The 25,194-nt window shown below is 48.2% G+C and overlaps 1 protein-coding gene across 3 annotated transcripts in view; it reads left to right on the top strand.

Annotated features, from left to right (window-relative positions):
- LOC138567247 (semaphorin-3F-like) overlaps positions 1-25,194 on the top strand; it is a 548,170-nt gene that overhangs the window by 121,470 nt on the left and 401,506 nt on the right. The window contains exon 1 of one of the 3 annotated variants that reach the window (XM_069645256.1): positions 10,058-10,256. The exons of the other annotated variants lie outside the window; for them this stretch is intronic. The gene's annotated coding sequence lies outside the window, so the exon portion shown is untranslated. Of the gene's footprint in view, positions 1-10,057; positions 10,257-25,194 lie in introns of those variants that run through there. 3 annotated transcript variants of the gene reach the window in all.

Here is a 25,194-nt window from a genome sequence, read left to right as displayed (position 1 = left end):
TTATGGAAAGGCGTACTGTAACGCGTTATTTAACACGATAAACCAAGCTGTGTGGAACTTGCTACTTAATTAATTGGTATAATGATTACGCTATTTCTGGAAACTCTGTATGCGGTTTCTACTTTGTGTCCCTTTTGTTCTTTGTTGTAGAAGTTGAGGCAATAAGAATCAATGCTGCACGGTGTCTTGCGTTGTAGAACTGTAACTGTACATGGTGGTGGGTGGGTCTCTGTATTAAATACAGGCCTGTCCAGTGGTGTTCCTTTGCTGGAGATTGTCTAAAAGCAAAGATGTGTGCTTTAAAGATTGGCTACAGTCACAGGACAATGCTTGTGGTGTAAGAGGCAAACTAAGCATGATCTGACTGCCTTATAGGGTTCTAACTGCAACCAAATGCCATTTGCAAGGGTGAACTAGCCCATTTTATGTTTAGCAATAAAATGATGTGGGTAATCTGTTTGCTGAAAGTGAAAGATGCTAATCAAACTACACTTAATTTGCTCCATTCCAAAAAGCATCATGCATTTGTGTACTTTGCTGTGACAGTTTACGGGCCCTGCAGTGGCAACCGGGCAGGTTCAAAGCTCATGTGCAGTCCTCATGACAGCTGCTGAAGCCCTAACTTCCAACAGTCAGGTGACTTTTTTAACCATATGCACCTCTTATTGAAAACCTTATTGTGTACCTCAGAAGTCTGGTTGTGGTAGTAGTTAAAAACAAAATAAGTCATGCCTAGATTGTTGAATGGTAGCGACTAAGAGTGCATAATTATACAGCAACAAGCCATTGATGTGATGTTATTGTCTGCTTGATGTGCAGGGGCTCATTCAAAACAGTGTGTGATGTTTGAGTTCTCTGGGCCGGGGTCTACCCACAACAACCATTTTTGGTCCAGCCCAGGAAGGCCTCTGTAGGTCCCCAGGAAACCAGTGCTTTAGACGGTCCTGTTATCACAATGGCCAACTTGCACCGGTTTGCTGATTCCTGTAGTATTTCTGATGTAGGCAGACGAAGGAAGGAGGCAGAGTTAGAACAGCCCAGTAGAGCACTTCAGTCCACGGAGGGGGTCTCACCATCTTGGATTTTGCTATTGTTGCCAAACTTCCTGTTCCCGCCTCCTCCCTGCTTCCTGCAGACAAAGCACTCTGGATGTTACATCATCAGGCAAAGGACACTTACTACAGTAGCCAGGATTGGACCCTTCACAACAGGCTTGCTGTGAACCAATCCACTGTTGCATCTTGCTTTGTATTTTTGGGGGTACTCCGGTGTAGATTGTACTTTTGACCAGGCTCCTGTGAATCCTTAAAGCAGTCTCCAAAGTCCTCATCTAGGGAGATGGAGTCCAGGAGCTCCAAGGAAGAGGATCTCTTCTCCCTAACAGTGGTATATTTGAGGCAAAGGGACCCATAGGCAAGAGTGACAGAGGGCCTTGGGTAAGAGAAGCTTAGGGTGGAAGGAGCTCATGACTATCACAAGTGTGACATTAATGAACTTTAGGGACAAGTGTTCCGTCTATTGTAACGTGTTAATATCACTAATTGCCTCCTATTGTTAATGATCTGCTTGCCGAGCCTGTTGAAAGTATAAGATCTCAGTGGGAGGCCTGTGCATCCTGGGCTGTTTGACATTGAGGTGAGAATCAGAGCAGGGGTGTGCAGTAGCACCTGGAGAGTTTCAAGTGCTGAATGGAATTAGCAATAATGATCTCGGACCCAAATACTTTATTATCAGCTCCATAAAATAGGGCAATCTGGCGAACAACGATTTGTAGTCCACACACTCCCAATGACAATCTGATTAAACAAAGTCTTTGTACCTCAATATGCGACGGCTATGATGTCATCCTACGTGGCAAACTGTAAAACCTATTGAAGGCAGGGATTGGTTAAGGGAACAAATGTACCTATATAAGTGTTAGTGTCATCATTGGATGCCCCTTATCTGGTAGGCATACCTTGAACTACCTCTAAATACGTATAATACAGATTATAGCAGAATAACAGCAGCGGATAGAGCTATGATTGGTTGGCATTCTCGCACAAGCATGGACTTTCGGCTCTTTGGCACGTAAGCAAAATGAAACTTGGGTTCAGAGAACATTGTCCGACTTCTACCCACCTGCCTAATTAGTCCACCATCTGTCATCAGTCAGGCCCCAAGGCAAGGCTTCTCCTTTGTCGTTGACCTTGCGGACGTTCTCTGCTCTGGGACTTTTAAGGGAGTGTAGGTACACAATTATCTTTGCCTGGAGCTTAATGAATAGGCTTTGTTTTCGAGTTCTGAATCACATTTGAGGAGACCACGATTTTGTTAATTCTTACCTTTTTTATTTAGTGCTATTTAATTCAATTGAGCAGGGTGTCATTACTCCTCTTGGTCTCTGGAGACTTGGTTGCTCTTCCTTACAGAAGCTTTTTGCATCTTTAATTGTACAATACTTGTCACTTGAGGTTTTCTTCTTTGCTTAATCTCAGAGAAATATGTTTTACGTACATGACTTATTCTCTTGACTCCCTTTGTGCCATGCAGTTATTCCTTGATATGGCACCCTTAATCCCGGGCAAATAGATATTCTTTGTTCCTCACACAACTGTTTTTCTAGCGTTTCCTGACTCTGCAGCCCTGCTCTGTCTCTGAGGTAGCTTGATTGTTTTCAACACGAGTCTGGCGTCCATCTTTTGATCATGGCTGATTTAGTCACGTTCCATTTTCTTCTGCAGCAAGCTTCTATATTTCTCATCTACTTGCATTTCTATGTATGTACGTTCCCTTCGTCTCTTCTCACTTATTTCTTTGGTGCACATGATGTCTTCATATTCAATAGCATGCCTCTCATTACTTCAGTTACATCTTTATTCTTTAAGTATTTGCATATCGTTTTGGTGCGTCTTTGTATCTTCTCTTCATGGCGTCACTTTGCAGCTGTCGGATTCCCATTACAGCTCTTTGAAGTTCAGTGGTTCCTGTAAATCTCCTACTGCCCTTTTCATTTCAAGGGTACATTTGATATGGTTGTGTGAGTGCATACCATCTCTCATACACTCATTACAATATTGGAATGATTCCTATTGCCATGCACAGTGCCTTCTGTCCTTCATCCAATAGGTTGGAGGTGAGGGGCAGGTTCTACCAATGGTGTATGCTTCTGCTCCTCTACAGGGGTGCCCTGCAGGCATTTGTCCCTATTTTGAGTGTTAAATCTTCCACTTCTCCCAAACCATCCCAAGAACCTATTTGAGATGGCCAGTGGGATGGACCAGGCTCCTGTGAATCCTTAAAGCAGTCTCCAAAGTCCTCATCTAGGGAGATGGAGTCCAGGAGCTCCAAGGAAGAGGATCTCTTCTCCCTAACAGTGGTATATTTGAGGCAAAGGGACCCATAGGCAAGAGTGACAGAGGGCCTTGGGTAAGAGAAGCTTAGGGTGGAAGGAGCTCATGACTATCACAAGTGTGACATTAATGAACTTTAGGGACAAGTGTTCCGTCTATTGTAACGTGTTAATATCACTAATTGCCTCCTATTGTTAATGATCTGCTTGCCGAGCCTGTTGAAAGTATAAGATCTCAGTGGGAGGCCTGTGCATCCTGGGCTGTTTGACATTGAGGTGAGAATCAGAGCAGGGGTGTGCAGTAGCACCTGGAGAGTTTCAAGTGCTGAATGGAATTAGCAATAATGATCTCGGACCCAAATACTTTATTATCAGCTCCATAAAATAGGGCAATCTGGCGAACAACGATTTGTAGTCCACACACTCCCAATGACAATCTGATTAAACAAAGTCTTTGTACCTCAATATGCGACGGCTATGATGTCATCCTACGTGGCAAACTGTAAAACCTATTGAAGGCAGGGATTGGTTAAGGGAACAAATGTACCTATATAAGTGTTAGTGTCATCATTGGATGCCCCTTATCTGGTAGGCATACCTTGAACTACCTCTAAATACGTATAATACAGATTATAGCAGAATAACAGCAGCGGATAGAGCTATGATTGGTTGGCATTCTCGCACAAGCATGGACTTTCGGCTCTTTGGCACGTAAGCAAAATGAAACTTGGGTTCAGAGAACATTGTCCGACTTCTACCCACCTGCCTAATTAGTCCACCATCTGTCATCAGTCAGGCCCCAAGGCAAGGCTTCTCCTTTGTCGTTGACCTTGCGGACGTTCTCTGCTCTGGGACTTTTAAGGGAGTGTAGGTACACAATTATCTTTGCCTGGAGCTTAATGAATAGGCTTTGTTTTCGAGTTCTGAATCACATTTGAGGAGACCACGATTTTGTTAATTCTTACCTTTTTTATTTAGTGCTATTTAATTCAATTGAGCAGGGTGTCATTACTCCTCTTGGTCTCTGGAGACTTGGTTGCTCTTCCTTACAGAAGCTTTTTGCATCTTTAATTGTACAATACTTGTCACTTGAGGTTTTCTTCTTTGCTTAATCTCAGAGAAATATGTTTTACGTACATGACTTATTCTCTTGACTCCCTTTGTGCCATGCAGTTATTCCTTGATATGGCACCCTTAATCCCGGGCCAATAGATATTCTTTGTTCCTCACACAACTGTTTTTCTAGCGTTTCCTGACTCTGCAGCCCTGCTCTGTCTCTGAGGTAGCTTGATTGTTTTCAACACGAGTCTGGCGTCCATCTTTTGATCATGGCTGATTTAGTCACGTTCCATTTTCTTCTGCAGCAAGCTTCTATATTTCTCATCTACTTGCATTTCTATGTATGTACGTTCCCTTCGTCTCTTCTCACTTATTTCTTTGGTGCACATGATGTCTTCATATTCAATAGCATGCCTCTCATTACTTCAGTTACATCTTTATTCTTTAAGTATTTGCATATCGTTTTGGTGCGTCTTTGTATCTTCTCTTCATGGCGTCACTTTGCAGCTGTCGGATTCCCATTACAGCTCTTTGAAGTTCAGTGGTTCCTGTAAATCTCCTACTGCCCTTTTCATTTCAAGGGTACATTTGATATGGTTGTGTGAGTGCATACCATCTCTCATACACTCATTACAATATTGGAATGATTCCTATTGCCATGCACAGTGCCTTCTGTCCTTCATCCAATAGGTTGGAGGTGAGGGGCAGGTTCTACCAATGGTGTATGCTTCTGCTCCTCTACAGGGGTGCCCTGCAGGCATTTGTCCCTATTTTGAGTGTTAAATCTTCCACTTCTCCCAAACCATCCCAAGAACCTATTTGAGATGGCCAGTGGGATGGACAAAGCCTATTGTAACTGCTGCACTGGTACCCAGGATACCGCTCGCTTGAGGTGACAAGCTTGCAAGTGCTCTCTACAAACCTTCCTGGGCTGGGAAGGACAAAATAAAGCATCTGCCTTGCTTCTGAGACCCTGAGCCGGGTCTCTCAGCAATCGAACAAATTGCCCCTGGCTTTCATCTGGCATCCGAAGACACACTATCTCCTAGGTAAGAACTCAAACTGGTGTGACCCCTTTGCCCCCCATGATTGGGACACCATTTTCTCCATCTAACCTGCAGCCAGCCACCTCCCAGATCCTTCTCTCCCCACCCCCCCTCCCTACCCATACTTTTCCTGATTGGTCTGTGCTATAAGCATGTGAACGGAATTGCTGGGAACACAGGAGAGTCTTTCTCCATTGCCTCGAGACACTCCTGTCCCATTTGCTTGCATCAATCAAAGACACACTTCCTCCTGGGTAATCGCTTGAACTGGTGTGTACCCCGTAAACCCCCCCCATGATTGGGACCCCATTTTCCACATCTCATCTGCAGCCAACCCCCTCCCAGACCCTAGTCTCCCCATTCCCCTTACCCACATACTTTTCACGATTGATCCGTGCTACTCACGCATGATCAAAATTGCTTCACTTCAGAAGTCCTCGCAAGGCAGCCTTGCCCAAGCAGCCGGCTAAGGGCTAAAGGCAATGTGCAGCTCCCTAGCAGCTCCCTTGCCTCCTTGCCTGCTCACCATAGACGCCCAGCCAGGACTCTAAAGCGATCTGCAGCAATTTCCAGTTAAGAGACCACCTTTTTTTTGGCATGCCCATTGCTGTATTCGTGACTCCTTATTTGAGTGTGGTTGCACTCTGCATATTACCTCTGTGTTGAAAATTAGTTGTATTTCTTAGGAATAGCCACTGTATTGAATTCAGGTGAATTTTGAGTATAGCCACTGTGTTGTAACTAGGTGCATGGTTTAGCGTAGTCACTGTATTGAATGTAGGTGCATTTTTAGTATAGCCCCTATATTGAATTTAGGTAAACTGCATTCTGCCGACTAACCTGACTAAAAACTTTGCACACCCACCCTCCAAAACTGAACAAATCAGGCACATACCTCCGCTGCAACAAAATAAAACATTGGAATCTACAGACACTCTACTGACACTTCACAACACCCAACAGGACACTAGGCCAAATGTATATAAAGCACCCATATACATACAACCTGCACCAAACGCCACCTAACCCATACCAACTAAAAACAAACCAGCCCACATTGACCGTCTTTCCCGAAATGAAGCTGCCAACAGCGAATCAAAGCTTTTCCCTCCCATTCCCACTAACAAACATCGCCCAACACTGTTCCTTTTCAGATCCGCCAGAGCACCTGGAGACCATGAAAATGGCAGCAGTGCGGGGTAAAAATCACAACGTCTCCAAACTGCCTTGACACTGGTCTTGGGCATCTTTGATGCCATCAAAGCTGCTGCAAGGGAACCACCAGAGTCCTCTCTGACCTCCAGACTCTACTGCCTTTTCATCCCTGATTTTCATGTGACGCAGAAGCGGCATTGTCTCTGTATTCAAGACCTGCCGAGTCCTGTAGCATTACCAACCTCTTCAAGCTCTGAGCTAATGCTACTGTGTCATGGAGAGCCCACTCCTCGCCAAAGGCCAATCTCCGTTTCTCTGACCGCGAGACCACTGAGCCTTCCTGCACTGCTGACCTGACCGCGAGACCACTGAGCCTTCCTGCACTGCTGACCTGACCGTGAGACCCCTCAGCCTTCCTGCACTGCTGACCTGACCGCGAGACCACTGAGCCTTCCTGCACTGCTGACCGACCGTGAGACCCCTCAGCCTTCCTGCACTGCTGACCTGACCGCGAGACCACTGAGCCTTCCTGCACTGCTGACCTGACGTGAGACCCCTCAGCCTTCCTGCACTGCTGACCTGACCGTGAGACCCCTCAGCCTTCCTGCACTGCTGACCTGACCGCGAGACCGCTGAGCCTTCCTGCACTGCTGACCTGACCGTGAGACCCCTCAGCCTTCCTGCACTGCTGACCTGACCGCGAGACCGCTGAGCCTTCCTGCACTGCTGACCTGACCGCGAGACCACTGAGCCTTCCTGCACTGCTGACCTGACCGTGAGACCCCTCAGCCTTCCTGCACTGCTGACCTGACCGCGAGACCACTGAGCCTTCCTGCACTGCTGACCTGACCGTGAGACCCCTCAGCCTTCCTGCACTGCTGACCTGACCACGAGACCACTGAGCCTTCCTGCACTGCTGACCTGACCGTGAGACCCCTCAGCCTTCCTGCACTGCTGACCTGACCGCGAGACCACTGAGCCTTCCTGCACTGCTGACCTGACCGTGAGACCCCTCAGCCTTCCTGCACTGCTGACCTGACCGCGAGACCACTGAGCCTTCCTGCACTGCTGACCTGACCGTGAGACCCCTCAGCCTTCCTGCACTGCTGACCTGACCGCGAGACCACTGAGCCTTCCTGCACTGCTGACCTGACACCACCTGTCGTCAGCATCTTCGACCCGCAAGCAGTCGCTGGTGCCAAACTGCGCCTTTGGGACCCCTTGCTGCTGCTCCCCACCCCACTCTGGTCCAGTGCTGAGTGCCCAGATTTTCGGTTTAAAGTCAAAAAGCCTGGATCGCTACTCTTGAGCCCTGAAAGGCAAGAACTAAAAGGTATTTTGCGTGGCCCTGGCCCACTAGTCAGCCTGAAAGGACTCCAGTGACTTTTACGCCCCCTTCTCTGCCATTCTCTACACAAATTCAATAACTTTGACATTTTGCTGCTACAATCTTTGCCTGAGCACCCCCGACTACACACCCAGACTGACTGTTTAATTTAAAGTCTGCTTTCTTTGTGTTTTCCTTTACAGGGGTAGGAAAGTTGTGTTTTTATTAGTTGTGTTCATTTTTGTTAGTTTAATTAAAGAACTTATTTTTTTTTATATTTGGTACCACTGTAGTACTATTGCTTGGATTGCTCCTATGCCAGCTCACATCCCTCCTGAAGAGTACAGCCAGCCTTTGGTCTGCGCTACCCCAAACGGCAAAGGAGCTACACCTGTCGAGGCGTGCCAGTTCCACCTTTCTGTCTGGGAGCACTGCTGGTTTAGTTGTCGTGTAATGCGCTTCAGATGCTACACGTCCCGGTACACCTGCAGACCAGTAGCCATTGTGTCACAATCATCACACATGAACTTGTGTTTTAGTAAGTTCCCAGCCCAAAGATGTGCGTTTTTGTTTTGGTGTTTTATTGTGAAGTGATGAGTGGCTGCTTCGAAGCCCTTGTCCGCCTCATGGTTTATGTCAGGATGGAAGCTTAGGCCTCGGGCTGATTTGTCATTTTGATTGACAGGTCGATGACCCGTTTTGTCTGGGATGCAGCAGGTGCGAGCTGACACGGTGTAGGCCACGGAGGTTAAAGGAAGCAGAGCTGTCCACTGACTTGTGGGGGCGTGGCCCACATAAAAACCAACAAACCCTTGAGGCCGCAAGCTTCCCCGTGAGCAGGGCAGGCTGAGAAAAAAGATCCCTTTCTGAAGTGATGATCCTTTTACAGGCAGACCGAGCCTTTCATCGCCACTTCTGCCAGTGACCGAGCTTTGGCTTCCTTTGACTGCCAAAGGTTTGCAGATTTCGCAGCCCAGTAGCTTATACCCTTGCTGCCACGTCCCCAAAAAACGGCGTAAGTCAGGCGCACAAGTTATTGGTGTGGCTGGGTAAACACATTTTCATTTCTGAAAATAAATTGTGCACTGATGTGCAAGCGTTTACATTTGGGTTCATTGTAAATCCAGATATTTGCGTTTGCCCATCAGTGCATAATTTGTCAAGACAGTCACTGCTAGTAAACGCAGATTCCCAGAACAGTTTTGCCCAAGATCACAAGGCACTTCAATGCAATCCCATCACTTCTGACTCTAAAGTACAATGCAGTGCACGCTTTGGCTGCGTAATGCACGTAAAATGAAGTGCTTATCTTTCAAACTAATCGAAAATCACAACTCATTTTCACCTCTATTGGGGCAAATCATTGATGCTATAAACTCTATTGCCTAAAGGTAAATAAAAGGTAATTGTGCTCGTCACTGATTCTACTAGAATTGTCTTCAGTGTGGTGGACGCATGTTGCCCGTTGAGTGAGATTGGGAATACGGGCCAGGGGGGGTTGTGAGCAATGCCCACAGGACCCTCGAGCGGACTGTGAAAAGTTGGCATCCGCGAAGAAATGGGGCGCATGGTCGCACACGGCAGAACTTTGTGGGTTCCCCGCAGCAGCGCCTTTCCTGCCAATTGCCATGTTCACCCATAAGCAAAACGAGGCCGATGAGCCGCAGGCAGCCGCCACGTCCCCCTCGAAGTTCCTCTCCCTCCCGATCTCCTGTACGTCCTGCGTCTACCAATTAGCCACCTCTGTACCCTTCGGCAGTAGGACTCTCGGCTCCGGCCCCTTCTAGAGATTGCAGCCCCTCCCCCGGAGCTCAGATCCGGCGCCTCCTCAGACGTCGCGCCCGAGGGACCCTCTCCCCGGCACCGTCTACGGCCTTATCAGGACCCCGCGCAGACTGTAGATTCCAGTCCCACCCCCGGGGCTATCAATCCGTCCAGCGCGAGCCCTAAATATACATGAAAGCCAGCCAAGCGCCTAGAGGTTAATTGGGTGTACGCAGCACGCTGTCTTCTTCCTCCGCGTGACACTGTCGCCATGGCTGCGGCGTGGAGGGTGTAATAGACACCTGAGGCACAGAGGGGTGGAGGCCGGGCGGGGGAGGCGCCTCTTCGGGTGCTGTCTCTGTGCGGACCCCACCTGACAGGTGTGCGCTCGCACACGCCGGGCCTGTCTGCTGTGAGCCTTGCCAAGCAGAACGGAGCCTTGCCAGCTAGTGCCCGGAGGATCTTCCTGATGCCAGCCAGCGGGCCCTGGGACACCCTCTCACTGCGCCGCGACTCCCTCCCCAACGTGCGCGCGAAGTGGGCTCTGCTAGTGGGCCCCGTCTCCTGAGCACAGGTAGGCCCGGAAGGGGCTCTCCCATTGCCATTGGGTGGTGTCCCTGGCGGAGGGGAGAGCCCGGGTGCTGCACCAAGGGGTACGTGCGTAAGCTGGGGGCGGGGGCGGGGAGTGCATGGAAGGCGCGGGAATGTCTTAGGAGGTGAAGAGCCCCCAGAAGTGAGCGTGTGATAAGGAGCGTTGACACATGAACGAGGAGCAGATGATCTATGGTGAGGAGGGGTAATGACGGACGGATGTGTATATGGGGGGAGGGGGGCTAGGGAGGGGTGCACTGGAGTTGTATCCAGGCGAGATAACTCGGAATGGGGAGAAGGTGTGTATTAAGAGTACACGTTGGGCCGTGTCCAGTAGAGAGCCTTTTGGGGTGTACCAGGGATAGTGCCAGGGGTGTATTGGGAACCAAAAGCGGCCCTGCAGTAATGTTCAAAGTGGCCCCCATTGCAAGGCCAGCCCCTTTCCCAAATGAACGTTTGGAAATAAAATAGTGAAACCACACCCAAGCAGGCCAGGATGCAGAGGCCAACCGGGGAAAAATGGCCAGAGTTCCCTGTAGACCAGTCCACCCCTGGATGGTGCCCAGAGCCGGCCTTAGGGGAGGGGGGGGCAAGCCGGGCGACCGCCCCAGGCGCCACACCCCCCAAGGCGCCTTTTGCCCCCGCCACACCAGCTCGGAGGAGTCTTTCAAGGGCTCCCCCGAGCAGGCGTTGTGGGAGGAGGTGCAGCAGGCGGCCTTTTACTGTAAAATGTGGCCGCGGCTGGGGGGTGCATTTAAATGCACCCCTCTGCCGCGGGCACTTTTCACAAGAAAAGGCACCATTAGCCCCCCACCACGCCAGCTCCGGGGAGTCTTTCAAGGGCTCCCCCGAGCTGGGGTGGTGGCAGAAGGCGGGCCAGGCGCCTCATTGCCATTGAATGAACCCGTGGTGGTGGGCTCATTAGATGGCAATGGGGTGCTTACACGCCCTATTTAACCTCCTCGACGAAGCGAGGGGGTAAAAAAAATAAAATAAAAAAAAAAGTGGCCCCTCCTGACCCCGCTCCCTTCCGCCCCGCCCCCTGTTAACCAGGGGGGCGTGGTGGGCGAGGGGGGCGCGCAGTGAGCGAGGGGGGGGCACCAATTCACCCAGGGCGCCGCTGCCCTTAAGGCCGGCCCTGATGGTGCCGACCCATCGGGGTACACCATGGTTGAGGTTTCTGCACTGAGTGGGCGTCACGTTGTTGGGGGAGGGGGTGTTGTAGGTGGCTGGGGATTGCGCGACGTCTATGCTTCCCTGGTGCATTATCTCAGAAGGGGCACTGGTCATTCCAAGTGGGTTACGGCCTTCTGCCAGTGCTGTTGGCCTTCCTGCAGGTGGCTCTCTAAGAAAAGAAAGGGATGTTGGTGGGGGCAGCAGGCGAGGCAGATGCGACCCCTGGGGTGATGGGTGTATGTCGGAAGTACCCGAGTGCCAATCTGCTTTCTATGGGTTTGGGGAGTATATAACCCTAAGTGGAGAACCCAAGAACTGATGGGCTGCAGCGCTTTGTGGCTGGCTTGGCGCTGATGTGGAGACTGTGATGGTGCTAAAGAAGAGAGCTTCCTCCTAGCTGCATTAGTACTGATGTGCTAACGGCTAGGCCTGTGGCAGCCATCTGTGGGGGTGTACAGGGATGGACTGGGAACCAAAGGAGGCCCTGGAAGTAATAAGTGGCCCCATATGACTCATTTTCAGTAAGCCCAACCCTTTTCCTTTGGGAACATTTGGAAATGCCACACAAGAGGCCCAGGGTGCAGAGGCCTACAGGGAAATCTCAAGAGTTCCCTATAGGCCGGTCCACCCCTGGGTGTGTATCTAGTCTAAACTGGTATGAGGTTTTACAGGGGAGGCTATTGGAGGAGGGAAGTAGGCTTTAGAAGGCAAGCCAGCCTGGTGAGCACCCAGCCCTCGTAGTACTGGCCTCTTGAAGACCGTTTCCATTTCACTTTCTTGAATTTCCACTGTAGATCTGTCTCACTGGCTCCGAGTCCCTCTCAGGCTCTCTGATGCATTACACACTGCGCGCAGCAAAGATCTAGGCGAGGGAGGAGGGCAGTCTGGCTACTCCACTCATTACTATAAAATACATGCAAAGGGTTATGGGAGGTAGGAACTTTCATTCAGAGAAGAGTTGTTTGAAATATAGGGGGCCCCAGGCACTATTTCATCTTCCTTAGCATGTTTGTTGGCAAATCCAGCCACGTCAAACCTCCCTCTAGCTTGCATGGGTTCTGGGCACAGAGGCCGATTGCGACTGGTAAGGTACTAAGATGTTCAGCAGGGTTATGCTAGGGGAGGTCCTCAAGAATACACCAGAAGTGGGTGTCTACCATTGCGAGGGGCCCTTCTGCGGTACAGCAAGGATGGTGGCAGCTTGTCCTGGTGGGGAACCCTCCGGGCTGGATGGGGGACACAACGGGTGCAGCAGCTGACACTGGTTTCAGGCCCACCATGGTACACAGTGGGGACGCTGGGAATAGTACCTGGAGACATGTGTATATGAGCAAAGCTACTTGTATGAGCTGATGGAGAGTTTTGCATGTGCTGAAATAGACCATTGGATTTAGATGTACAGACACCAGCCTACAGGGTTTTTTGAAACCCTTGGACATTTTCTCTCTGTGATTGTTCCAATCCTGATCCAAGACGCTTTCTTGCTGCGTCATTTGAATGAAATCCCTGAAGAAGCAGAACCAATAAGCGGCAAGGATGAATGGTAATATCATTTACCATTGACAGTATATGTTACATGAAGCTGAGATGAAGTATATAAAGAGATGCAGTGATCAGAGAATGCAGATATTCTATAAGGCATCAAGAAAGTATCAAGGATACGTGAAATCTTGGGATCAAGGTGAAGAAGCTTATGCCACAGAACAGATGAAGATAGTAAGTTGTTTTACACGTGTACAGATGCAGAAGAAACGCAAGCAGCAAAGTAATCGTGAAGCTAGCTCTAAGCTTATAGTAACTAGACTGCTGCAAGCGCCAATGTATACATATAGGAATAAGTGAACTGTGGAGGTTTCCATTAACGTGTTATAGCAGGCTCGACAATAGCAAAAGGCCTCGGTTTAGTGTGTCGCAGTTAAAATACAGAAATTGAATTACAAATGAGTTTTTGCTAAAGGCAATGTTGTACGAGACAAAAGTCAAGGTCTTATCAAACTGGAGCAAACTGACTTTGCATACAAATCGTGTGAAAGAAGAAAACTCCTGTTCAGAAGGCACAAACATAACGAGGAAGGCGTTGGGGGTCTATTGGAATAATATTAAATACACAAATAAGCTTGATTTTATGGTCTCCAGTCACATGGAAGCATGAAGTTGGATCAACGAGATGATCACACCTACGCATGGAGGCAGACTATGCTCCTCACTCCCTAATTCTCTCAGAGCTGAGAACACTCCCAAGGACTAAGTTCAAAGGCCTAATTGACAATGGACCACTGAGGTGATGATGGATGGATATGCTAATTAATGAGACGCTGAAGTCACCAGGACCTTCTTGGCCAGTCTGTTTGCTGCTAACGAAGATGGAAAAACACTGAAGAGGGTAGAGTGCCAACCAATTGTAGAGGAACTGCGTATTCAGCGGTCCCATAGTTGTGTAAAACAATGAGATGTTGTGTATTTAGTGACATTCATAGTGGTCATTTTAAGCGGAGGGCTTAGCTGCCCCACCTGATATTAACCAATCACATATTTACACTTTTTTTTAAGACTAGTATGGATCGTATACTTAGATGTTCATGAACAACCTATCCCCATTACTCTTAGGTTTTTGTAGTTTGCCACGTAGGTTAGACGTCATTATAAGCAGCATTTTATAAGCATCATTGCTTATAAAAGTTCATTTTTTTCTTAAATGCTTTGAGTTTGAAGATCGAGCGATTGCGTTGATCGTTATGCTCTCTGTTTTAGAAAGTTGATATTAAAACAGTCTTCCTTTTTGTCAACTTCCTGAGTCAGCTCCGTTATTTGATGTATGAGTAAGGTCTGCATCCCCATCCATTTCGAGGGTAATTGCTACTCATCAAAGGGGCTGGACTATCCAGTTCAAGAGATACCGTGGGCAGTGCACAGTAAAGCTCATTCATGAACCATGGCTTTTTACCACACCCAACTAGCCCATGCACCATCCGGGCATCTAGCCATGGACATGCTAAACAGTCAACCGGCACGTTGGCAATCTCCTCCATTGACCACCTTAACCGCTGTGCTCAAATGCACTATACGCAGGCCAATAATGCAGTCTGCACAAAGCATGCTAAAGACCCCTCCCATCAGAATTCCAACCACACTACATCTATGACCAATTAACACACCACATCCTCAACCACTGCATCCTAGCACCAAAGGCACACACAGCTGCACTCTGGAGATCCACGCCTCTGTGCTCAGGACCAATAATACCTAGAAAGAGCCCTGCACACAGGGGTCTGGTACTTACACATACCAAACCTGTCCATCTCCTCTATCTAACCAACCTTGCATCTCTGAGTAAGATCAACCGTAGTGCCTGGAGACAAATGGCCTTTCTGTATGTGTGAAAACTGCGGACCTATTGCCAGCATGCAGACTAGACCACAGCAAGAGAGTCGCAGCACCAAAACAAATCTAACACTGACAATGCCTTTTGGGGAGCTTGTTTCTTTGTTGTTGTATCCACCTCCCTCCAAGTTGCCTGCCATGGGCCCCCTTAACTCCACCCCATCCTTCACACCATGCCCCCACCACCAGTGAAGTAACTTTGCAGAAATAGTTGGGGGGGGGGTGGGGGGGGAATGACATCTAAATGAAAAGTGTCCCTGCCAAATGAGTGGGACAAAATGGTGTGCCACAAAGTTTGGGGGGGGCGGGGGCAAACACCCTGTTCCCCCTAAAATTACACCCATTCCCCCCACACATGATTTGCTCTGAGAGTAACCTGTTTCCATTTTCTAATTGGCTGTTATAGGGCATTGCAGCATATGTACTTTTAAAATAAATTGGCAGGCTCAGTTGGATTACTAACTTCAAAGAACCTCTTGTTCCAGTGAATAATTTGTATCTGGTCCGTGCAGGGGGAAGCAGCAAAGAGGCTGCAGAAGGTTACAAATTTAGCAAACAGAAGTACCTCAAAAAACTGCAGAAACCGTTGGAGCTCTGCAAAGCCTTTTGCTGTGACTCCTGTCTCTGGATAAGTGGCACCACTCTCTAGTAACAGCAGTTTAACCTTTGCTCCAATCCTGCACATTTTTTCTGTGACTTTTTTTCTGCAGAACAAGCGGCCTAATCGCCCTCCCCACTTGAGCCATTATTGCACTGCCGTATTCTGGCAACCACCACCATTGACCCCCTGCATCGATCACTAGTGGCTGACATATCCAAAGGTTTCCTATCCTGCATTCATATTACTCTGGAGAAGCCTCTGGATTAGGGAAGTACTGAATTTCGGCTTTGAGTGAGTATTTGGCCGAAGTTCAGCCGAACTCCAGCTATTTGGATTCGGCCGAATACTTTCTGGAACATTCACTTGAAGCCAAAGTCCACCTTCTATGATTGGCTCTCATCTCTTAAACGGAGGGAAGATCGCTAATCCCAGAAAGTGGAACTGCCGGGGAAAGTCTGCAGCAGCTAATAAGCAATTTGCTTATTGGCTCTGCAAATGCCACCTTCACTCGTGTGCTGTATTTATCTTGCTCATGGAGGTTGCCTCTGTGAGCAAAACACTCGGCACACCAGCAAACGTGCCATTTACGTAACATGCCTCTGCTTGAGGCACGTTATGTAGAGGCCACTTTTGCTGGTGTGCTGAATGTATTTTGCTCACGGAACGGAGGATCTCCAAAGTAAATGCTTGGAAGCCCTCCACCAGCCAAGGTGGCATTTACGTAACGTGCCTGAAGGAGAGGCACCTCATGTAAATACCACCTTCGCTGGTGTGCTGGTGGCTCCGTGAGCAAAATACATTCAGCACAACAGCAACGGTGGCATTTACAGAACGTGCCGAAGCACGCTGTGGAAATGGTGCAGCATTTTCCTACGGATACATGCATATTTTCTGATCGGATTGATAATTAAAGTGATCAGAAAATGTGCATGTATCAGTAGGAACCTGCTGCTTCATTCCCATAGCGTGCCTCGGGCAGTATAGGAAACATACTTCTCTGGCAACGGGGACAGGAGCCACACATTACCCCAAAAATGAACCATTTGGATCCCTACTCGGCTTCTGCCAAATACTTGGGCCAACGAATTCAGCCAAATAGTAATTTCACCATTCGGTACACCCCATACCTGGATATTGCAAAACTGTGTTCCAATCTCCAGCATTGGGCCTATACTTAACACTGTGGGTATAACAACATCCGGCCATCCAGCTCCGCCATCCTTCAGCTGGTCTGTTTATGCCATGGGTTTCTATGGGAGATTAACTCCTGGCTGAGCAGATACATGGACTCTGGTGCCCAAGGGGTACTACCAGCCAAAACTGCTAAAAGGACGTGTTAAATATTGACTGCACACTTAACAGGTGGGGGTTATTCATGATTTGCTCCTATAGTACTTTACACCAAAGCATTTTAAAATGTTTAAAGGGGATGGTAGGAAAAATATGAAATGATTATAAGAAAATACACAGAAGACCCAGAAAAAGACAAAACAAAATAAAACCATACAGACAGAAAATGGCACGATGAACCAGTCGAACGGATACAATGAAGGTTCAACAATAACGCCCACCTCCAGGGCCAAGTCAGGTGACCCCATCACATAAACCTAGACGGCCACTAGGGAGGGGCGGCCAAGTCTAAAAAGTTCATGACGCGGAACTTTGAAAAGGCTATTTCTGCACCAGTCTACGTATTTCTAACTTTATTCCATTCACAGATGATAGATTATTTCATTAACAACCCTGTGTGAACGCTGCCTTTTTTAATTTTAAGATTGATGCTTCATCTTGAAATTCCCCTCTTAAGAGTTGGCCTTTGCTGCTCAGCCATCGCTACCAGTCGGTGAGCCAGCGAAAGCTTAAGGGACCACTGCCATCTACAGTAGCTGTTGGGCAATGATCGAAGTGAGCGGGAATGGCTGGGAGCAGTGTTCCACTACTTTGAAAAATATTTTTCTGTTTACCATTCCTCTAATTTTTACAACCATATTCACCATTCTATGCAGAGGATTTGTCCATCCGTGTCCCTGTGCATGTGTTGTAATAGGAGCCTTAGTTACTAGTCACTTGGAATATTGCAATGCCCCGGCCGGAAAACCTTGTTACATGCTGCCCTATGCTTCGGCCTACCCTCTCCCTTGCCAAGACCACAGTTCCACTACTTTTTTTCTCTGTACATTTCTACCACTGGCTGTGGGTCATTGCTTCTCACCCCCAGAATATAGGGGCAAGAGTAACCACCCTTGCGTGCCCATTGTCGTTTGCATAGTGCACATCCGCCTCTAGGGTAGCCTCTAAGTGCTTTTACCTTGCCTAGTCGGCCAGTTCCTGCGTGTGTGGATGGATAGGTGCATGGCGGGAACGTTTACTTTATGGATCAAGATGGCCGCCGTGAATGAAAGCCATAGAAGGGCTCTGATCGTTTGATAGCTGTGCTCGAGTCCTGTAGCTGTGTCTAACCCGTGTCTGTACACGTGGGAAAGATGCTAGGCACAGGATGGCGACCAGCTGCGACAATCCAGCCGGAGATATCCTACCGGGAAAGCCTTGCTGGAAAGTGCAAGGTAAATGGGGAGGGGGCGGGCTTATGTGGCATTAGCGGATGTCATCCTAAATAAGCAGGGCTTTGTATGTACTGACAGACACCTGTGGGAAAACGAGCACTCTAACGGCCAGGGGTGGGCTTAGACCTGCTGCAATGGAGAGAGCAGTGGCACCGGAAATGGAGGTCATGTGCGCTGAGAGGCGCATGTCCTGCTTGCCAGCCTCTCGAAGCCATTACTTTGGAATGGTTCTTTCATATAGAGTGGGCTACAAGGGACTCTGGAGATGGCACCACGGGCCTTCATTTCCAAATGTCCTTCTGGAGAAGAGGTTGGGCTTGCTTCAATGTCTAATATGGGGCCACTTTGTACATTATTTCCATCGCCTCTTTTGGTTCCCAGTCCACCCCCTGGTCCCTATTTTCAGCCGCGACTCATCAAAGGTGCAGGTGTGCGCATGCATATCACCTTGCTTCAGTCTTCAGGATTAATGAGCATTTGCAAAGCCAAGAGGTTGGGATTTGTGTTTTTAAGAGTGAACCAGTGTTTGGTTAAGATTGCGTGGGAAAGGGGATTTGTTTCGAGTGTGATGTTTGTGTAACGTTGTGAGTTAGCTTAAGGAGCCAAGGTGGCTTCTTTCTCTGCAGCAGGGGTCTGCAACTTTTGGAGCTCCAGATTTTAGACTGCAACTCCCATCATTCCCAAGCCAGCGTAGTCCATGGCGAGGGATCTTGGGACTGCTAGTCCATAGCATCCAGAGCCACAGGTTGATGACCCCTGCTCTACAGGAACAATAGCTGGTGCATTGCAACATTTTGGCCTTTCTAGGGCGGTGATCAGCGCCCAGAGGATGTTTTAGTGGCAGTGTGCGCTATGCAAAATGTCACTTGCTCGCTCTTCAAAGTGGACTTGACAATGAATTCTGATAAACAAATGATGCTTTTTGGGAGCACTTTTTCATGCGCCTGCCCAGCACTTTACCAGTCGTTGGACAGCCAGTGTTTTGCACCTGTAAATGATTTTTTACAGGAATAGAGGTTAGTGGGGCCAACACAATTGCTCCCTCGTTTCTCTGAGCATCCCTGCACCAGAGGCGTTGCTGGGGGGTCGGAGGGTGGCTAATGCGGCTATAGCCCCGGGTTTTTTGGTTGTAGCCCCAGATAGAAGCCCAGGAGCTACAACCAAAAGGCTTGCTAGCCCCCAGTCCCAACAGTTCCGACATTAGCATAGCCCCGGACCTATTCCTGACCTAGCAACACCCCTGCCTGCCACTCTCCTAGGGTTTTCTATACGCGTGGGTGCCTACTTTTGATTTTCACTAAGATGGCCGTGCTTAAGCAAACGCAAGCCGCTCAGTACATGGAGCCACGATGCAACTGATTGTCATCCAAAGCACTGCAGTTTTCGGTGCACCGACTGACATTATATTGAAACAATCAGCAGTATCCCAGCACGTAGGTGCCTGCGCCCTACTGGCTGCGGTCAACTGGGTGTGCCTAAAAGGGACCTGCGCCCAATGCGCCGCACCAAAACGGCCGGCGCCTAAAGCGCTCTGCCCAAGCACGGCATTGTGTGACAACGGAGCTCTCTCTCGCTCGCTCGTCTAGGACTTCACATTTCAAGAACATTCTGAATGACTCAGTGACAAACGAACCAAATTAAGCCAACGAAGATCCTGTCACCAGGACTAGGTCCTACTTTAGGGACATCTATATTAGTATTAAAACTATGAAACCCGGTAAAGAAGCCGGACCTGGGGAACTTGGGTCTGGGGTTCTTGGGGCCACCATTGGTGAAGCAGGAATATAAGGCAAGAGTGACTCTTTGAGTCTTGACCCTATAGTCTTCCAGTCCCCGTCTTCAGAATGCCCCGGTCTTGCATCCTCGTTTCTATCAGCATGTATTGCTTCTAGTTTTTCCTAGACACCTGGATCAATGGGCCAAAGCTAGAATTTTAGCAGCCACCCAGGCCGGCTTTTGAGCGGGACACCGCGCTGCTGATCACTGCCTGGTATTAAATATTCTTCTTGATAAATGGAAGCAGATTAGAAGGGAACATGATCGCCTTCCTCGGTCCAGCAGAAGCCCTTGACTCGATTAAGAGGAGGCATTGGGGAGCTAAATTAGATCATATTGGCGTGCCGCAGGCACTGCTGAAATGATACAACTGGTGCATTCAGAAATATCCGCCACTGCTCGCTCCACCAAAGATGATGGCTATTCTCCAAGTTTTTATTCGAATCGAGGGGGGCGATAAGGGTGCCGGCCCCCTCTCCATGCTGTTATTATTTATTTTATTTTAGTTTGACTTTGATCCTAAATTAGCTTTGGCCAGGGTTAACGAGCCCTCCATGAATGGGTTTTTCATATGTGCCATTGTTGCATGCTGATGGCATAGCTTGGATTGCCGTGGCGCCTGGTGGCCTGCAGCGTGGACTGGAGTATGCCGCTAGACTTGGATCATGGCGTTTGGCAAGGGTCCTAATACATTAACATGGCCCGTGGGCAGGTCAGGGTAGCGGTTGTTAATGCAGATCGGTGGGGAGGCATTTTGCAAACCGTGGTAGCTGGGCCCCCCATATTCAATGATCTGTGGGATTTGGGGTGGGCTGATTAGATAGGACTAGAAGTGTGGTGCTAGGATATTGGATCAATGTCTTAAGTTTTTTTTATGTTTCAAGGAGGTAATTCTTTGCCTACAACAATTGACATTAACCATGATAGATTGTATTAGGAAATTTAAACCTTGAGGTTGCCAAAAGGAACTCAAGCTGCTGCCCACCGTTTTGATATGAAATGTGCCCTTTTAAGGGTACACGCCCAAACGAGGGTTGAATTGTATTTCCTTAAGAAGTTCATAGGACCACGTATTTGAGATTTATAAATTCAGCCACAAGGAAAGGTTTGCTATTGGGGAAACGCACTCTTGTTTTTTATAATGTTAATCTGTTTATTTTCCTAAATCTATAATTTCCGAAGTAGCAATTGCTGCCTAAGGGATGTCTTTAGATTGGTTAACATGATCTACGCTTTGCCTTGATGCCACACTAAGTGAGGGCAAGAAGAATGGGAGAATATAGAGAGGGTGCCACTATATGAGACCAGTCTCCGGAATGTAGAGGGACCATTTGAACGGAGAGTACCAATGTCCTCCCGTTTGGAGCATGCGCCAATGCCCTCCCGTTGGGAGTACGAGCCAATGTCCTCCTGTTGAGAGCACGTGCCAATCAATGTCCTCCTGTTGGGAGTAAGAATGAAATGGCGACCTCGGAATGAGGACTGCCTCCATATCAAGGCAGGTAATGACGACTTGACTCGCCTTCTTTTAATGTGTGACGATTTTAGAGATTTTCGGAGGATATGGCTGTGCCCCTATTTTATAACTAACCATGCTAGAAGTCGTGATGGGGCAATTCCTTTAACTCTGAGCACTGAATATGGAGGAACAATGTGATTTATTTACGAACTTGTTAAACTTGCTTGAAAAAAGGGGCCTCAGTTAAGGTGCAGTCTGAATATTGGATGGGCTGATTTTATCGAGGATATGGGATTTTCTTATTCTGTTATTGTATGTCCATTTCATTTTATTATTTTAATGGTGCTGCAATGTCAAATAATTTCATTTTAATTGGAAAATCTGAATAAAAACGTCCTCTCCATCGCTTTCAAAATAATTCCATGACATTTTGTTTTACACCTGGAGCGCTTTGTGTAATCTAAGGTGCTGGGCAACAATTGGCCAGGCCCCTCTCTTCTACTATCCAATTACAAGCGCCGGCAGGTGAAGCCGGCCCACTTCCAAGGCCCCACTCCTAAGGCTCCTGTCTGAGCCTGTCAGTGCATGTAGGAGCAATAGGAGACTCTCCCTGCCGATTATCACTAGGATCCAATCACCATTACTGGTTAGCTGCACCCAGGTAATGGCTCATTTCCACGCAAACCTACCAAGCCTGTACTCCTATTCTTTGCCGTATGCAGCCTACACCTCACAAATATTCGACTATGCAAGTCGCCAACAAAGCTATGTGCCTCGCCCAATCCCCTCGGAATGCACCCCACCGGCATTGAAAAAACACATGGCCACGCTATTTCTTATTGAGACTTGTTCGCTAAACATGTACTTTAGCACCTATGTTTTTAATGTACAGCACAAAAGAACTTAAGTCTCTTGCATGACGTCAGATTAATTATTTCAAATGTTTGCAGGCCCTTGGCCCTATATCAATGCAAGTGTCTTTTAAATGTTGTAGGCCCTTGGCCCTATACTAATTTAGGTGTGCCTTGAAATGTTTGCAGGCCATTGGCCCTATACCAGTTTAGGTGTGTCTTTAAATGTTTACAATCAAATCTAAGTGTGTTTTCTTATGTTTGCAGGCCCTTGGCCACATACTGATTTAGGTGTGCTTTTCAAATTTTTACAGCCTGCTTGGCCATAATCAAATCTAGGTGTGCTTCTTAAAGGTTCAGAGAACCGCTGGCCGTGCTCAAATATAGATGTGTTTTTTAAATGTTTGCAGGCCCTTTTACCCTTAATACATCCCCTGTCAAGACTCCCTAGCCCAGACCCACCCTGCACACAATAGTCAACACAGACCAAAGAGCTATTCATAATGGCCAGCCCCATTCCTGATGGGGCGCACCAAGCTACTGATGCCCTTGAGCCAACAAACCGCCCCCGCAACTACTTGATACTTGCCACCACCAAATGCAAACACATACTCTCTTTGAAAATGGCACCTGTGCTGCCTAACTCATACGACATCCCACCATCACCCTTCCTTCCTCAAGCATGGCCAATCCACACTGCACACAAGACAGCCTCTAATACTATGAAGCCATGTTCCCTCGAAAATAGGTACAAGCGACTAGCATCCCGCCTATCGCTCCTCCTGCCAACAGCACAGCATCTCCACTCCATAGCTAACCGACCGACCACTGCACACAAGACCGCCCCAAACTCCAAGAAAGCCTGTTCCCTGGAGAATAGTAACAAGCGTCTAGCATCTCATCTAGTCACCGTTCAGCAGCACCCCCTAACTACCGCGTCCATCCATCATAGAAATGAATGACTCAAATCCAGAACTAAGGCCCCTTCTACTACAACGACCCAACACTCCTCGAAGAGAACCAGCTCGCCCCTGAGCCTAAACCTTTACACTAGTCTCTCTGGGGCTACAGACTCCTAGACTAAACCTTTCGTGGCAATAAGGCACAATTCTCTCATTACCGTTGAATATACAACAATAAAGGACACCCCTGTAGAACCTACAACTAAAATGGTCACCACCCCCGACGACCCGGAAATAGATACCACAACAAATCTCAAGGGAGCCCTCATTAACGCTAGATCTCTCCTGGCCCATGCCCTCGACATTGCTGATCTCATCATCACCACCAACAACCTTGAGTTCCTAGCAATCTCTGAAACATTGCTGCACCCAGCCGCTGGCCCAATCCTCTCCTTAGCTATCCCAGAGGGATATACCATCTTCACGAAAGATAGATTGATATCTAAAGGAGGTGGAGTAGCCGTCATCGCCAAAAATGGCCTTTCCTTCCGAGAAATTCCTAACCAGTTTATCCCCGTCTGGAGAACAGATCTCACTCAAAATGTCCGTATCTGCTATAGCTACCTTCACGATCCACTTAATCTACAGACCTCTTGGCCCCCTGCTCTCCTTCCGCACAACTCCTCTCAACCAACATCAAGCACTCATCCAAAATCATCATTATGGGAGACTTCAACCTGGGTCTCGGTGACCCTTCAGACTCCCAGGCGCTTGCCCTTGCAAGCATCACTAAAGCTCAAGGCATCTCCCACCGAATATCCAACCCCACACATGATAAAGGCTGCACAGTAGACTGGCTAGCAGACCACAAATGCTGCGCCAATATACCAGCTAACATTACGTGCCTGTGGTCCGAACACAATGTCATTGTATTCCCCATCAACGATATAGCACAACTAAATATCCCACCTCAACCAGCCTCTTACTATATAAGAACCGGAAGAGGCGTCTTCCAGCACGGTGCTGTTCAAGTTAAGGAAGTGCAGCAAAATCAACGTTTCAACTGGCAAGGGCCAGCGCCCTTTCAAGCCCTCTCGTGATATTACTTTAAGGCATTTAATGGGCCTTTTATCATGTAGGTAAACTGTTGTCTGTAAATAAATCCCTTTCTGACCTGCAAGTAAATCACTTTCATTCTGTAAATAAATCGCAAACACCCAGTGTGCTTAGTAGCGCTGAAGTGCTCATTTAGGGTTTCAGCTTCCATGTGTGACTGTGATAATTGGTAGTTATTAACCCCCTGCAAGGCAGGGCTAATTGCATGCACATGTTCCTGAGTGTGGCACCAGTCTTCTCAAACTGAAGGTTGTGGCACTTCACGTGTTTTGCTGGCCAAAGGCAGACGTCAAGGCGTTAACTTAGTGACCTCACCCATGAGAAAAAAGGAGGGCAAATAGCACCAATGTCAACTACTTGGCGTTTTGCATAAAATCAGAGATCATTTTGGGAACCAAAGAAAACACACATTTTTACATGTAACATCTGTGAGCAGCCTTATTATCATTTATGATGAGACTCAACCAATCTAGTGGTGGCAAACTGAGTTGCCATTGGTTACCGAAGGAGCCCTGGAGTGCTCCACCTCAATGCCAGCTGTTGGATACTAGGAGGGCTGACTTTAATATGTGTATGACCCATTATGTACACCTGGCGCAGGCAGTCCTGCTGCTGTTGAGTGGTTAGTCCTGTGCTGCTGTTTCTGCACTCCTGTTGTGGTGCAGGCAGTGCTGTTGCGGCACTGCACAGACCTTGCTCCTGCACTTGTGTCTGTGGGCATTTGATGTGTTTGCTGATGTTGTCACGCTCATTTGATGCACACGACATGCACTGATGGGAGTTCAGGTGATGTCAGACATTTTGTGGAAACGTAAGGCTTGTGCTTCTGCTGTGAAGATACTTTCTCCGCGCCTTGTGTGGGGGATTCTGCTGTTGTCCTACTGTGCTTTAATGGTGGCGGGCATGTCATTGTGACATTTAACACGGTCCTCCTTCGCTAGAATTGCTTCAATGCGCATGACGCAGAGAGAACACGGAGGACCCACTTCCTGTACGTACGGCGTAGGGCAAGCATCTCAAATTTCCCATCAGCCTCATCACGTTAACTGTTGCAGCTAAAAGGCGCTCTGAGATCATGGTCCCACCGTTGCTGTG

This window comes from Ambystoma mexicanum, chromosome 2p (assembly GCF_040938575.1).
Source record: "Ambystoma mexicanum isolate Mex_15411 chromosome 2p, UKY_AmexF1_1, whole genome shotgun sequence".
In the NCBI taxonomy this organism is placed as follows: Eukaryota; Metazoa; Chordata; class Amphibia; order Caudata; family Ambystomatidae; genus Ambystoma; species Ambystoma mexicanum.
The sequence above is the reverse complement of the archived record's forward strand: the minus strand, read 5'-3'. Positions and strand labels throughout refer to the sequence as shown.